Raw genomic sequence first — 13663 nt, 5'->3', positions numbered from 1 at the left:
CCAGACCTGACTTATTTTGACATTCAAAAACCTACACTTCCCTGGCCCCCAACTCTTTTGGAAAGATACTGTGTTCACAGTCCACTCATCAGGACTTCCTTAACCATATGTAAAGAGCCACACCAGAGCATCAGTCCAGAGAACTCAAACAGCTGTTGTGGGGATGTTATAAACACAGGATAGAGTTTAATTAATCTTTGAGAGTCTTAATTGCCATGATGTCATCTGCCTCTGCTTTCAGGTGTTTTGTCAGCTCTTAGATCCAACTGCACTTTATTAGATGCTCAGATGTGGTTAATCAAAGTCACTAATTGCTAAACTTGATTATTATTAGGAGTTTAAGAAAGTCCTCACAGTGGGCTGTTCCCTCAATACTGACATATAGAACTGTCTCCAGAAATCAAAGGGTAGGGCTGCAAGATCAGGTATAATTTTATATTAGCACATTATTGTTGCCCCCCCCTCCCCAGAGTGGGGGGGGGAGAGAAAGACAGGTATTATTCATTCCAAGAAAATCTAGAGCATTATAAAATTTAGAGATAGAGAGGAGACTATACCAAGTTCACTTCCCTTAGAAGGGACTGAGGTCTGGGGACATTCAGTGACTTACCTAAGGTCTCACATACAAAATAAACAGCAGAACTGGAATGTTTAGACTTCAAATAAAGAATTCTCTTCACTATGCCATGCTGCTAGGACTGTTTTCACTACAATAGAATTTACTGAAGTGTTGGTTTTGAGCAATGGGTTCCTTCATTTCTTCAAAAATGTCTTTTTAGGAACTCATTAACTTGTTGAGGAAAGAATTGGGAAGAAGGAATGGGGAAATAAAAAGAAAAGAAATTTGAAATTAAAATGTTAAGAATGGCTCCCTTTTGAAGATAAAATGAGTTTTAAATTTATAATGCATTTTTAAAGCACCTATTTTCCATACATACAGCACTGCTTCATAATAGGAATACAAGGACATGTACCACACAGATCACTTCTCAAGAAGTTTACAATCTTATCCTCAAGTGGTTTTGGTTTACCTCCATGATCCAATACAATTACCTCTGTATGATTTGTAAAAGCCTTCTTAACTGAACTGACCTACCTTTGTTGGCCTTACTTTCCTTCAGAAACACTTGGATTCAGTCAAAATGGTCTTCTTGCCTAGTTCCTTACTTATGACCAGGGCTATGCTGCAGTTAACTAGAGCATGATTGTTACATTTTCAGTGTCAGCATTTACACCTTAGAAATTGGCAAATACTATAAATCAGGGCTTGATCTATTAGACTTAAGAAGGTGATTGAGAAAAATGTGAATAATGCAGATGAAACTTAAAAGTGTGCCCTGAATCTGGCCATTAAACATTAACCAGTATCAGGTGGTTAAACATTCACCAGCACACTCTTGCTCAGTGTCCCATCTCTTCGCTTCATGCCTTTCCATCACTGGTCTACCCATGTCTGTCCATTCAACTTCTCCTCTTAGGATCCCTAGGGTTTCTTCAAAGCTCAGTTCAAATATTTCTTTCTATATATATAGGAGGCCTTTCTTGATTCTCCTAAGTAGCTAGTGTCCCTCCCTCATTACCTTGTATTTATTTCATTTTTAATCTTGTATCTGTATATTTTGTATATATATGTACTATGTACACATATACTATTGTATATATAGTTACCTTCATATTTTATGTTGACTTCATATTTTATACATATATAGATAATAGATGTATATTCTGTCATGTTGCCTATGATACATGTTAGGTAAATAATAAATGTTTGCTGATTGATCAAAATATTGTTATTATTTAGTTAATATTCAGACTCTTCATGATTTCTTTTGGAGGTTTCTTGGCAAACATATTCGAATTTGACATTTTTTTCACTATCTCATTTTATAGATAAGGAAACTGAGATAAACTAGATTAAATGACTTGCCCAGATAGTTAGTGTCTGGTTTCAGATTTGAGCTCAGGTCTTCTTGACCCCACATTCAGCACTCTATCTACTGGTCACCTAAAGGAGATAGTGACCCTCAGAGGAATGTGATGTAAGAGACTGGAGGAAGGAGTGCTCACTGGCAGCTGGGAAAGGGAGATTTGCACTTTAAATGGTCCCTGAAAGTAGGGTCAAAGTAAATGAGAGTTTTCCTATGGAAGAGACTGATAGAAAGGTTTTCTGGATCCATTCCAGATATGAGGAAAAAAGCACCAAAAAATTATAGACTCAGGAGAATCAGGATGAAGATAGATGACATGGAGACCATAATCCAGAGTTGTACATTTCATTAAATTGGTTAGAAATAAGTCTGGAAAGGTAGATTGGAGTCAGATTGTGGAAGATCTCAAAGAGTAGGATAAATGATTCATACTTCATAGGAAATGAGAAGGTGATTCTTTTTGTGTAAAATATGTAGTTAGAATGGTGTATTTTAAAAATTATCCCAACTGAATTGTATGTAGGATAAGTTATAGAGGACATAGATTGGGGCCTGGAAAACTTGTAAAGTTGGGAAGGTATTTATAATAATCCAGAGAAGAAGAAAATGAGGGCCCAAATTATGGTGGCTGCAGTAGGAATGGAAAAAAAGGAGAGTAGATAGAAAGTTGTAACAAGTAAGGGGAACTACAACTTTATCCCAACACTTAGAAGTTGCTTGACAGCATTTGTGGCATAAAAACAACTGAACTTAAGCATTTAGTTAGAAGAATCAGTAAAAATAGCTCCCTCCTAGGTAGCAGGTCTTCTCTCTAGATGGGCTTCCAATGTCATTTAAAGGCCTATTTCTGGTCATTGCTTCAACTAGGCTTTATCTGCTCTGGATAGGAGCTATCTAAGTGGTAGAATCAAAAGGACTTGGCAATTGAATGGTAAATGAGTGAGAGGAAAGAATCAGAGATGACTCAAATTTAAGACCTAGAACACTGAAAAAATGTTAATGCTATGAAGAGAAATGAAGAAGCTAGGAGAAGGATCAGATTTTGGGGGAAAAGAGATTACTTATGAAATAATAAGTAAGTAGTATTAATTAAGGTTTTCAAAGTATCACATATACTTATATATTTGTGTATTTGTATGTGTATTATATATATATAAAATTCTTTCCTTACATTTACAGATAAGGAAACTGAGGCAGACAGCAGTTAAGTGGCTTGCCCAGGGTCACACAACTAGTAAATATTTAGGGCAGGATTGGATCAGTTCACACTCCAAGTACAGTATGTCAATATAATTGGATCCATTAGGAATGAAAATAATCCATGAAATTACAAAAACAATAGGAAATACATTTCACGTGAATTTTCATAGACAATTCCATCAAGTAACGTATAGCTATACTAGCAGGTAATATGTGGTTGGTCACCATATATGGTTAATATTTTATATGCTCATATTTTAGTTTTGCAAAGAGTAAAGCTCATTTGAACTTCACAAGAACTGTGTAAGGTAGGCACTATTTTTATTCCTTTTCTAAGATTCAGAAAACTTAAATGACTTGTCAGTAAATATCTGAGGTGATATTCAAACCCAAACCTTCCTGACTCCAAGTCCACTGTATACAGCCTTTCATGAACTGTAAACTCCTTGAAGTCAGGAATTTTTTTTTCCCTTTACATCCTCTAACATAGTATCTGATATATAGTAAATATTTAATAAGTGCTTGTGGATCGATCATGCTAAACATCTTATAACATCAAGGGAAGGGAATAGGTTTTGGCAGCTTGAACCATATTAAAATATAACTGGGAAGCATTTAACAAAAACAAATAAATAAAATAATAGAACACAGATAATGTTAATGTGAGGTTTTCTCAGAGACAGTTATTAATGAGTCTATTTGAGTTTGATAATACTCATCTGATTCAATCTCCCTATTTTACATATGGAAAAAACCGAGGCCCTTGTATGTTATTCATACAGCACTGGTAACTTCCATTCCAATCCACTATTCAAGGGAGCTTTGATATGCTTCTATACAGAACTCTGTTGCTGCATTAAAAAAAAAATCTACTCAGGGGTGCAGGACAAGGGGCATCTAGGCAGCACAGTGGATAGAGCATGAGCTCTGGAGTCAGGAGAACCTGAGTTCAAATCCAGCCTCAGACACTTAATAATTACCTAGCTGTGTGGCCTTGGGCAAGCCACTTAACCCCATTGCCTTAAAAAAAGCAAAAAAAAAAAACCACCCTTAAAAAAAGTCTATTATTCCCAAAGTCTTGAGAAATTCAGAGAAAACAATAAATAAAAGTGGGAACAAATCTCCATAAATAATTTTTTTTAAAAAACCATCATTTTTTCCAGTTCATTAATTAAAATTGACATTGCACAACTTGCAAAAGACCAAGAAAGGACAGTGCCATTTCAATACATTTCAGAACCTTTTCACTTGAGCAGACAAGTAAATCATGTAATTACTGGGATTCATTCAGCTCTTTAGTAAAAACACAGGCCTGCAACCTTGGGTAGCATACGTTGAAATTAAAGGAGTCAAACTGAAGATATTTCGAAAATGTCACAACTGCTCTGTGACATTGGATGATATGTTTATCCATTCATTATCACCGAGAACACCTGGGGCGGTGCTCAGGAAATCAGATAGTGCCTTTTAAAATAATTATAAAAGAAGCATAGATTACCAAGCTGAGGAGAAACTATACAATCCTGAATCATGATGTTACTAATTTTGATCTGTTTGAGGGCATCAGCATCCAAGTCACAACAGTGCAAGGAGTGACTGCAACTGTCAGCAGCATGGAAAAGTCACTGCCAAATGTGATTTAAAAAAAAAAAGAAAAAAAAAGGAATGCTTTCCCTGAGGGAATCCAAGCATTCATTTTCTATTAATAAAATTAAAAATTAAGATGGTCCTCACTAGCAATTACTTTTGTCTATTTCTAATTTTCACTCTTTCCCAGATGAAGTGAATGGGAAGAAAAATTGAACCTAGGAACCAGAATTGCTGGATTCTGTTTTGTTTCCTCAGAGACAGGTTCCATGTAAGCCATAAATGCTAAGCTTGGATCTACCATTACTAGCCATTTTATTAACATTTACTAGCCAATTATTACTTTTACTAGAGTAACCTTAGTAACATAGAAGCATTCATTTTTGACCTGGAAGGAAATATTTGTTTTCAACTGTGTACAACTCTTCATGATCCTTTTGGATTGTTTCTTTCTGGGTTTTTTTTGTTGTTGTTGTTTTGTTTTTTGTTTTGGGGATGGGATTAAGGCAAAGGGATTAAGTGATTTACCCAAAATCACACAGGTAGATAATTAGTGCCTGAGCTTGTATTTGAACTCAGGTCCTCCAGACTCCAGGGCTGGTGCTCTATCCACTGTGTCTGTCACCTAGCTGCCCCTTGGGTGGTTTCTTTGTTTTGCTTTTTTAGAGGGTTTTTTTTTGGGGGGGGGGAAGAGATTTTGGAATTTGTCATTTCTTTCTCCAGCTCATTTTACAGATGAGGTAACTGAGGCAAATAGGTTTAGCTGATTTGCCCATGGTCACACAGTTCATGATTGTCTGAGACTGAATTTGAACTCAGGAAAATGAGTCACCTGATTAGAAGTCCAATGCTTTATCCACTTCTCCACTTAGCTGCCCTTGAACTATAATGACCAGAAGTCAACTAGTCCAGACTATAGCATTGCAGCTGACAACACTGGAGTGCTGTTTGAACAAAATTAAAATGTAATTGGGAAGTGTTTTTTTTAAAAGTAAAATAAAAATACAATAGAACAAAGATAATGGTAATATGTAGATTTGCTAAGTCACCCTCAGGGGTACTTACTTGAGTTTGACATTAATCCAATTTCCCATTTTACAGAAGCGAAAACTCTTGTCTGAGAGAAAAAGTTGCTGGACCATTTACCAGCCCATATCTTCTTACTGTCAGACTGGGGTTCCTTACACTGCACCACGTTGTTTGGGCACATAGCTTTTCTCTTTTGGGGCTAAATTTCCTCATAAATTAAAAAGGGGTAGGGGATTGGGGACATCAAAATATCCTAGTGTTCCTTAACTCAAATTGTAAATGCACATTTTTTTTTAGTACTCCTAACTTTTTTTTCTTCTTAACAAAAAAACTAATTAATCCAATTACATATTTTTTGAACACAGGGTTGTGTGATATGCCCTTGGTGGGGGATGGTGGAGGGAGAGGAGAGTAATGGGAGGGAAAAAACCTGTATCAAAATCCATAGAAGGGGTAATCTCTAAGGTCACTTACAACTCTTAAATTCTAAAGGGCTATGCCTGATTCATTCATTCAGTACCGGGAATCTTAGTAAGCTGTAAGAAGGTGGGTTGGAGGGGGTCTGAAGAAGGGGGGCTGGTTATTGGGGGGGGTTAACCTTCAAAGGAATTGAGTTGAGCAAATGCTACATTGAACTAGTCAGAGTAGAAAGGAAAGATATGGCTTTTAAAGGGCACATCTAGCATATCTACTGGGGGAAAGTAATGCTGGCAATGCTTCAAAGGATATAACTTTTGATGGTAAAGTAGGTAGGCTATGGAATGAAATCACATATGGCAGGTTGTCAGAGTCTTCCTACACATTCAGTACATTTATATAAGTGCAAATGGATGCTGCTTAGATGGAGTCTCTAGCAATTTCATACAGAATTCACTTTCAGATTATCAGATATTGTTTGACTAAAGGATCTATGCAAAAGTGAAGGATAACTTTTATGATCAAATATTTTGAAATTAGCTTTTACTCTTTGGAAGATTTTCTGAAATATGAATTGCAGTTATATTAACACTTGAAGCCAGAAGAATTTTTATAATAATAATTATATGACAATAAGGATTTTTGAAGGCAATATTTCAAGCTGAAGGGGCAGAGGTGCCAATAACGATAATTCTTATAGTAACCTCATCTTTTCCCTTTTATTCCAGGAAAGATTTAGAAAATATGGATCTAATTTTTAACAAGACTTCTCTGAATTAGCTCTAATTTTATCAGAGTTTATTTTTTTAAAGGACTAGATAGTGATTTCATAGATGAGGGAACTCCCAGTGTGTAAATTCTCTCTATGCAATACAGATTATTATTATTATTATCAACTATTGTTTTCATAATTAGCAATAGTAAGAAATAATATAGCTCTTTTATATTTACAAAGTACTTTATAAATATGATCTTATTTTAGCCTTAGAATAATCCTGAAATATAACTGCTACTGTTACCCACATACTACAGGAAAAAAAACCAAGGCTTAGGAAGATTAAGTGACATACCCAGGGTCATGTAGCTAGTAAGTAACTATCTAATGCTGGATTTGAACTTGGGTCTTTATGACTACAAGTCCAGTACTCTAACCACTGCCTCATATAGCTGTCTCTGCAATTTATTATCTTAGAGAGTTGCCCAAGATGGAGTAAGAGTTTCTTAGTTACTCAGGGTCTCATACTTGATAAGCTATAGAGGCAAAGCTTTGAACCCAGATCTGAATTGGCTCTCTAGTCACATCACCATGCTCTTATGAGAGACACACACACACACACATATATATATATGTGTGTGTGTGTGTGTGTGTGTGTGTGTGTGTGTGTGTGTGTATGTGTGTGTATGTGTGTATATGTATATATACATATATATTATTTCAACTTTTAAAACTTTTTATTAGTTATATTTGGTTAGTTTTTGAATTATTAAACATCCAAAGAATATTTAGTAATGGAGAGAATGTCTTTCATTTGTACACATCTCACAGTTGATGGCAGACAAAATAAAGTTCCCTAAAAAAAGGAACTCATCCTTTTTTGTCTTATGTACCCCTTCCATAGTCTAGTGAATATAATGGTACCCATTTTCAGAATAATAATTTTAAATAATTGTAGGAAATGTTCAATTTACATTAGAGATTAGTAAAAATAAAGATGTATTTCTCTGTCATTCAAGTTTACAGACTCCCCTGAAATCTATTCACAGACCCCATGGTGTTAAGAACCCCTAAAGGAAAAATCTATGAAGAGATGAGAATACAGTATATATGTAAGTTTATGATGACCATGGTTGACTTTCCATAGTATCTAGCATTCACAAAATCTAAAAACCCTGTCTGACCCTATTTAATTTGTCTTTGAAGACTGTTGGCAAGATAGTTAATAAGTAGAATTATCCATTTTTTTATATACCAGGAGAAGCTGACATTTGGAATAACTGCAGTTTGCCCATAACCACAGTTACACAATAATGGGCAATAAGATAGAAACAACTAGAGACACCAGGATAATTCCAAACATTTCAGTGTTGGTAATGATATAGAAATATGGCTTAGTGGTACAGCTGAGAATGTAACACAAAAGTACAGGACAACAAAAGTACAGCAACAAAAAGACCACAAATTTTATGAACTGTCTACTGAGTTTAAAGGACTATTCTAGAGTCCAGGAGCTATTTAGAGTTTAGATGAGACAGTCCCTGCCCTCATGGAACTTAAAATCTTATCTAGTAGAGAGATAATACAGTTATATATAGGTAACTGTTGATAATATGCAGTTTACATGATGAATGAATTTATGAAGCATTTATTAGTTGTTTAGTGGTACAAAGCAGTGAGTAGGCTAATTTCTGAAGATATAAATAGAAAATTAGATTGTTATTACTCACAAACTCATTTTCTAATGGGAGAGTCAACATATGTGAAAGGTTTCAGCTATGAGTCAGACGGAAAAGTCTCAAGGACCATAAGATGCAGAAGCAAAGCAGACATTAAAGACATTTTCATTAACTTGTTGCCACTGATAAATTATCAGTTTCTGGTATTGAATCATTTGGAAGTGCCAAGGATTTTTATGGCAAGAATGTTGTATTCTGGGTCTTCAGTAGCTATGACTTCAGGAATAGTAATCAGGCTACATCTTATGGGTTGTTTCCTAGCAAGATGACTGAGGGCAATGAGTTAGAAGCATTGCTACTCCTAAAACTCTTGGGATCAGCGCCTGGGCTTTTTCCATCAAAGTCTAATTGGAAATGATGATCAAGGTGGAGGTGATGGTGGTAGTGGTTGACCTCCCTATCTTATATGTGACATTTGTCTGAGAGTTGGTAGGGGTGACTGACCTTTTCTCCATAGATGCTGCCATTCCCAAAACTCTTATATCCCTTTTAATGTTGTTAGCAGTTGGTCAACAGTTGTTTCAAGTAGTGATGAAGAAGGTGGGCCCATTCTTCACATTGTTTTCTCTCATTAATAGTAGCTGTGGGGAATTGGCCTGGAAACAATTCTGGTAGTTTGGAGACTCAGGGCTATTATAAGTGGTTTAAAAAAAAAACTGATAAATGATAAATGTGCTAGAGAATAACCTCAGGTAGTGCTATGTGAGAGGTCTATGAGGGAAGATAATTGCCATCTTGGAGGACGAAGGAAGATTTCATGGTGTAGGTGTCATATGCATCAGACCTTAAAGGATAAATAGGAGCTCAACATATGAAAAAGAAGAAGGAAGTGATGTACTGTATGTCCCCATTTATAAGATATCTCCTTTCAAAAAATTTGGGGTCTAAAAACTGGGAGTGTCTTAGACAGTGGTTGTAGATTTTTTTTTACTCGCATTTCCTGCTTTAAAATTTTTTTTGCAAGGCAATGGGGTTAAGTGACTTGCCCAAGGCCACACAGCTAGGTAATTATTAAGTGTCTGAGGCTGAATTTGAACTCAGGTACTCCTGACTCCAGGACCATGCTCCACCACCTAGCCACCCCACGTTTTCTGCTTTTTCATGCTTCATGTCTTTGCTCTCATTATTTCACATTTGTTATGTGTATATATTTGTTATATTCTGCCCAGAAATGACTCAGAAAAGATTTTCATGCAGTGCTGAATTCAAGTTCAAAATGATCCAGTTTGCAAAAAGTGACTATAAATCCTGCTGCTGAAATGTCAGTTTGGTCCTCCTAAATGAGAAAACAATCTGAGACTGGCTACAGGAAGAAGAAATCCTATTGAAAACACCATGGCAGAAGGAGGTCATGAGAGGCAAGTCAGCCAAATGGCCCGAGTTAGAGAGGGAATGGAAGATGTGGATTGTAGAGCAAAAAACAATGGGAATTCCTGTGTTCACAAAGATGGTTCAGCAGGAGGCAAGAAGAATTGCTGATGAACAAGAAGTTCCTGATTTCAAAGGAAGACACACTTCAGGCTCATGAAAAGGAATGGACTAAGCATGCATCCATGCACTAGACTTGCCCAGGGAGTGCTTGTGGTCAACCAAAGACCAGAACACAGGCAGGAGAGCAGTCAGAGCCTCTCCTAAGACAGGGATTCAAACACACCAAACACATCAAACACAGTTGAGGATGAGCTCATGGATGGGAGTTTTGACAGTGATAAGGAACTGTATGAATTTTATGATGAATAAAACTTGAGTTCAATAACTTTATGTAATACTTTTTTTTTAAATTTCAGGCCCCCCAAATAAGGTGTGTCTTATACATGGGGAAATACAATAGGCAAAGGAAAAAAAAGAACAAATGCATGGAGTCTCGAGTACATAATGGATTTGGTGGTCAGAATGTAGTTGAGTCAAGTCAACAAACATTTTAAAGCCCCTGTGCTTTATTTGTTGGCCATTTCCCCCATTTGGGGTTTTCTTGGCAAAGATCCTATACTGGTTTGTCATTTCCTTTTCCAACTCATTTTACAGATGAGGAAACTGAGGCAGAGTTGAGTGACTTGCCCAGGATCATAAGTGTCTGAGGCCAGATTTGAACTCACAAAGATGAGCCTTCCTGGCTGCTAGCTGCACCATTATGTGACAAGCATTGTGATAATTGTCTGGGGATATAAGAAAGATAAAAAGACAGTCCCTGCTGTCACACAACTTATGTTTTAAGGAGAGAGCATTGTAAGCAGCTAGATAAGCTATATGGAAATAAATATATAGATGCAATTATACACCATAAATGTAGTATAGATAGGAAGCTCTCTGATGGGGAAAGGTAGCTTAAAGACTGAAAAAGGCATACAGAAGATAAACTTGAGCTGAGTCTAGGAGAAAGCTGGGAAAATCAAGGGACAGAAAAGAAAGATGGGAGAGATTAGAAGACAACTAGTATAAAGGCACACAGATGGGAAATGGAGAATAGTTTTCATGGAGAATGACTTGAGATATGATTGGGAGGCTAGGTCACCATATATTACAAAGACATTGTAAAGCAGATATATGAATGTGAATTTTATTCTATAGACAATATTAAATCAATGAGGATTTTAATCAGAATGTTATTATTGTCAGATCAAGAGGTTTATATCAATTCCAGAGGATAAATGTTTAGAAACACAGAAATATCAGTAATGCCAATTCCATGAATTGATGGACATATCACTGATAATAAGAGCAATAAAAATTTCTGTCAACATGGTTGTCAAAGTTTGCTAATTCTAGTATAGAAGGAGATTATGAGGCATAATGAATGTATCAGTGCTTCAAATATGATCTATGAGTAGTTTTATTTGTATGAATGGCCCTACAGAGCAGAGCACAAACCCTCCTGGTTTTTAGTAGAAGATCTCTCTAAGGGGCCGCTAGGTGGTGCAGTGGATAAAAGCACCGGCCCTGGAGTCAGGAGTACCTGGGTTCAAATCTGGTCTCAGACACTTAATAATGACCTAGCTGTGTGGCCTTGGGCAAGCCACTTAACCCCATTTGCCTTGCAAAAACCTAAAAAAAACCCAAAAAGATCTCTCCAAGTTACAGAAGCCAAAATAATTAATAATGATAATAAATAATAATATGAAATAAATCCTGTTGCCAAACTTTTGATGATGAGATTTTTGGAATGTGGCTAGGACTTTCTGAAGATGATAGATGGTCCTTCATGTGAGTATTTTGAATTCTTTTTACTTTGGTTAGACCTAACAGAGGCTTCCTATTGTCATTGCCTTTAAGAAGTAAATGTCCCAGGGGCAGCTAGGTGGCACAGTGAAGGGCAACTAGGTGGTGAATTGGATAGAGCACTGGCCCCAGAGTCAGGAGGACCTGAGTTCATATCTGACCTCAGACTTAATAATGACCTAGTTATGCGACCTTGAGCAATCACTTAATAATCCTGTTGCCTTGCAAAAATAAAAGCAGTTGACACACATCCCACCTAGTTCTTCTGCAATGTCCCTTTCTTTATTATTCACTATTGTTAATTCTTTATTTTTTAACTTTTTAGTTTTTGTTTTGTTTTGTTTTTGGTAAGGCAATGGGGTTAAGTGGCTTGCCCAAGGCCACACAGCTAGGTCATTATTAAGTGTCTGAGGTCCTATTTGAACTCAGGTACTCCTGACTCCAGGGCCGGTGCTCTATCTACTGTGCCACCTAGTGGCCCCTATTTTTTCACTTTTGAAAGGATTCTGGATCCAAGATAAAATTCAGAATTGTTTTAATTTGCATTCCTCTTGTAACTTAGATCACTTTCATATAATTTTTAATAGTTTGAAGTTCTTTTGAGAGATAGGCGATATGGTTATGAGATTCTCTCCCAAATAGTATCTTCCCTTCCATTTTCTCTATTCATCACACAACTGCTATAGTGATATTCCCAAGAATCAAGTCACTTCCTTACTAAAAAACAGCCGGTGACTCCCTTTTCCTGAGATGATAAGAATAAGACCTCCTCAGCATAGTTTTTAAAACCTGTACAATATGGCACCAACAGAGCTTCTCAAATCTATTTCATATTACTCACCTTCAGTCAAATTAGATTATTAGTGATTCTTCATTTCACTCTGCTATCTCACAATTTTGTGGCAGATTCATAACAAGGCTACCCCCAATGGCTGCTTTATATTTCCTTCCTGCCTATTGAAATCTTCCCTTTCTTCTAGACCCAGTTGTGGTGTTGCCCCCTCCATGAAATGTACCTAAACTTCCCTCTTTCTTCCCAGGTAGAAATGATTTCTTACGCCTCAGATTTCCCCGACTCATATTGTATATTGTATATATCTCTTTATTGCCTGCATCATATTCTCACTTGTTTTATGTTTACTTGTGAGATGTTTCTTCTAAAAGAAGGTAAACTCCTTGAAGGTAAGACATATCGTTGTTCATATCTGTATTTTTTGGACATGGGGAATACAAATACAAATTGATAGAATTCAATATTATGAAATCTATTGACTTGATTACTTTTTAAATAAATTCATGTGATATTGAATTTATATGAGGATCAAATGAAAGATTTATGAAATATTTTGTAAACCTTAAGGTACTACATAAATGTTAGCTGAAAGCTTTATTTTTTATTATTTCTGTGACACTGTTTAATCATTGAAAAGGTTCTGGATTTGAGAAGTCAGGAGACCTGACTTTCTTCAAGACTATGAGAAAACTACCTTGCTTTTCTCCGACTTAGTTTCATTGTATGTTAAAAGGGTATAACGTTACTATCTATCTCAAAGTTTTGGTTAGGAGAAAAATCAAAGTGCTAATCATTCACTGACAAACATTTTATTAAAAGCCAGGTAATGGACATACGAAAAAAATCAGAATTTAAAAACTAAATAATCCCTACCCATAGGAACTATTTCCACACAAATATAGTCTACATTAAATTATTATTATTAATATTGTTATTATTATCTCACTATTTCTTCTATCTCTTCCCCTTTCAAGCAATGCAAGGAACATTCTTGAGGAAATGTATTTGGAGAACAATTATAATACAAGCTTAGATAACA

The 13663-nt window shown here is 36.1% G+C and overlaps 1 protein-coding gene and 1 long non-coding RNA gene across 2 annotated transcripts in view; one reads left to right on the top strand and one right to left on the bottom strand.

Annotated features, from left to right (window-relative positions):
* Positions 1-13663, top strand: part of NPAS3 (neuronal PAS domain protein 3) — a 1122614-nt gene that overhangs the window by 803979 nt on the left and 304972 nt on the right.
* The window catches only part of LOC141522175 (uncharacterized), a 122709-nt gene that overhangs the window by 94334 nt on the left and 14712 nt on the right, over positions 1-13663 (bottom strand). The gene's annotated exons all lie outside the window — the stretch shown is intronic.

The sequence above is a fragment of the Macrotis lagotis genome, chromosome 4 (genome assembly GCF_037893015.1).
Source record: "Macrotis lagotis isolate mMagLag1 chromosome 4, bilby.v1.9.chrom.fasta, whole genome shotgun sequence".
Classification (NCBI taxonomy): domain Eukaryota; kingdom Metazoa; phylum Chordata; class Mammalia; order Peramelemorphia; family Peramelidae; genus Macrotis; species Macrotis lagotis.
The sequence above is the reverse complement of the archived record's forward strand: the minus strand, read 5'-3'. Positions and strand labels throughout refer to the sequence as shown.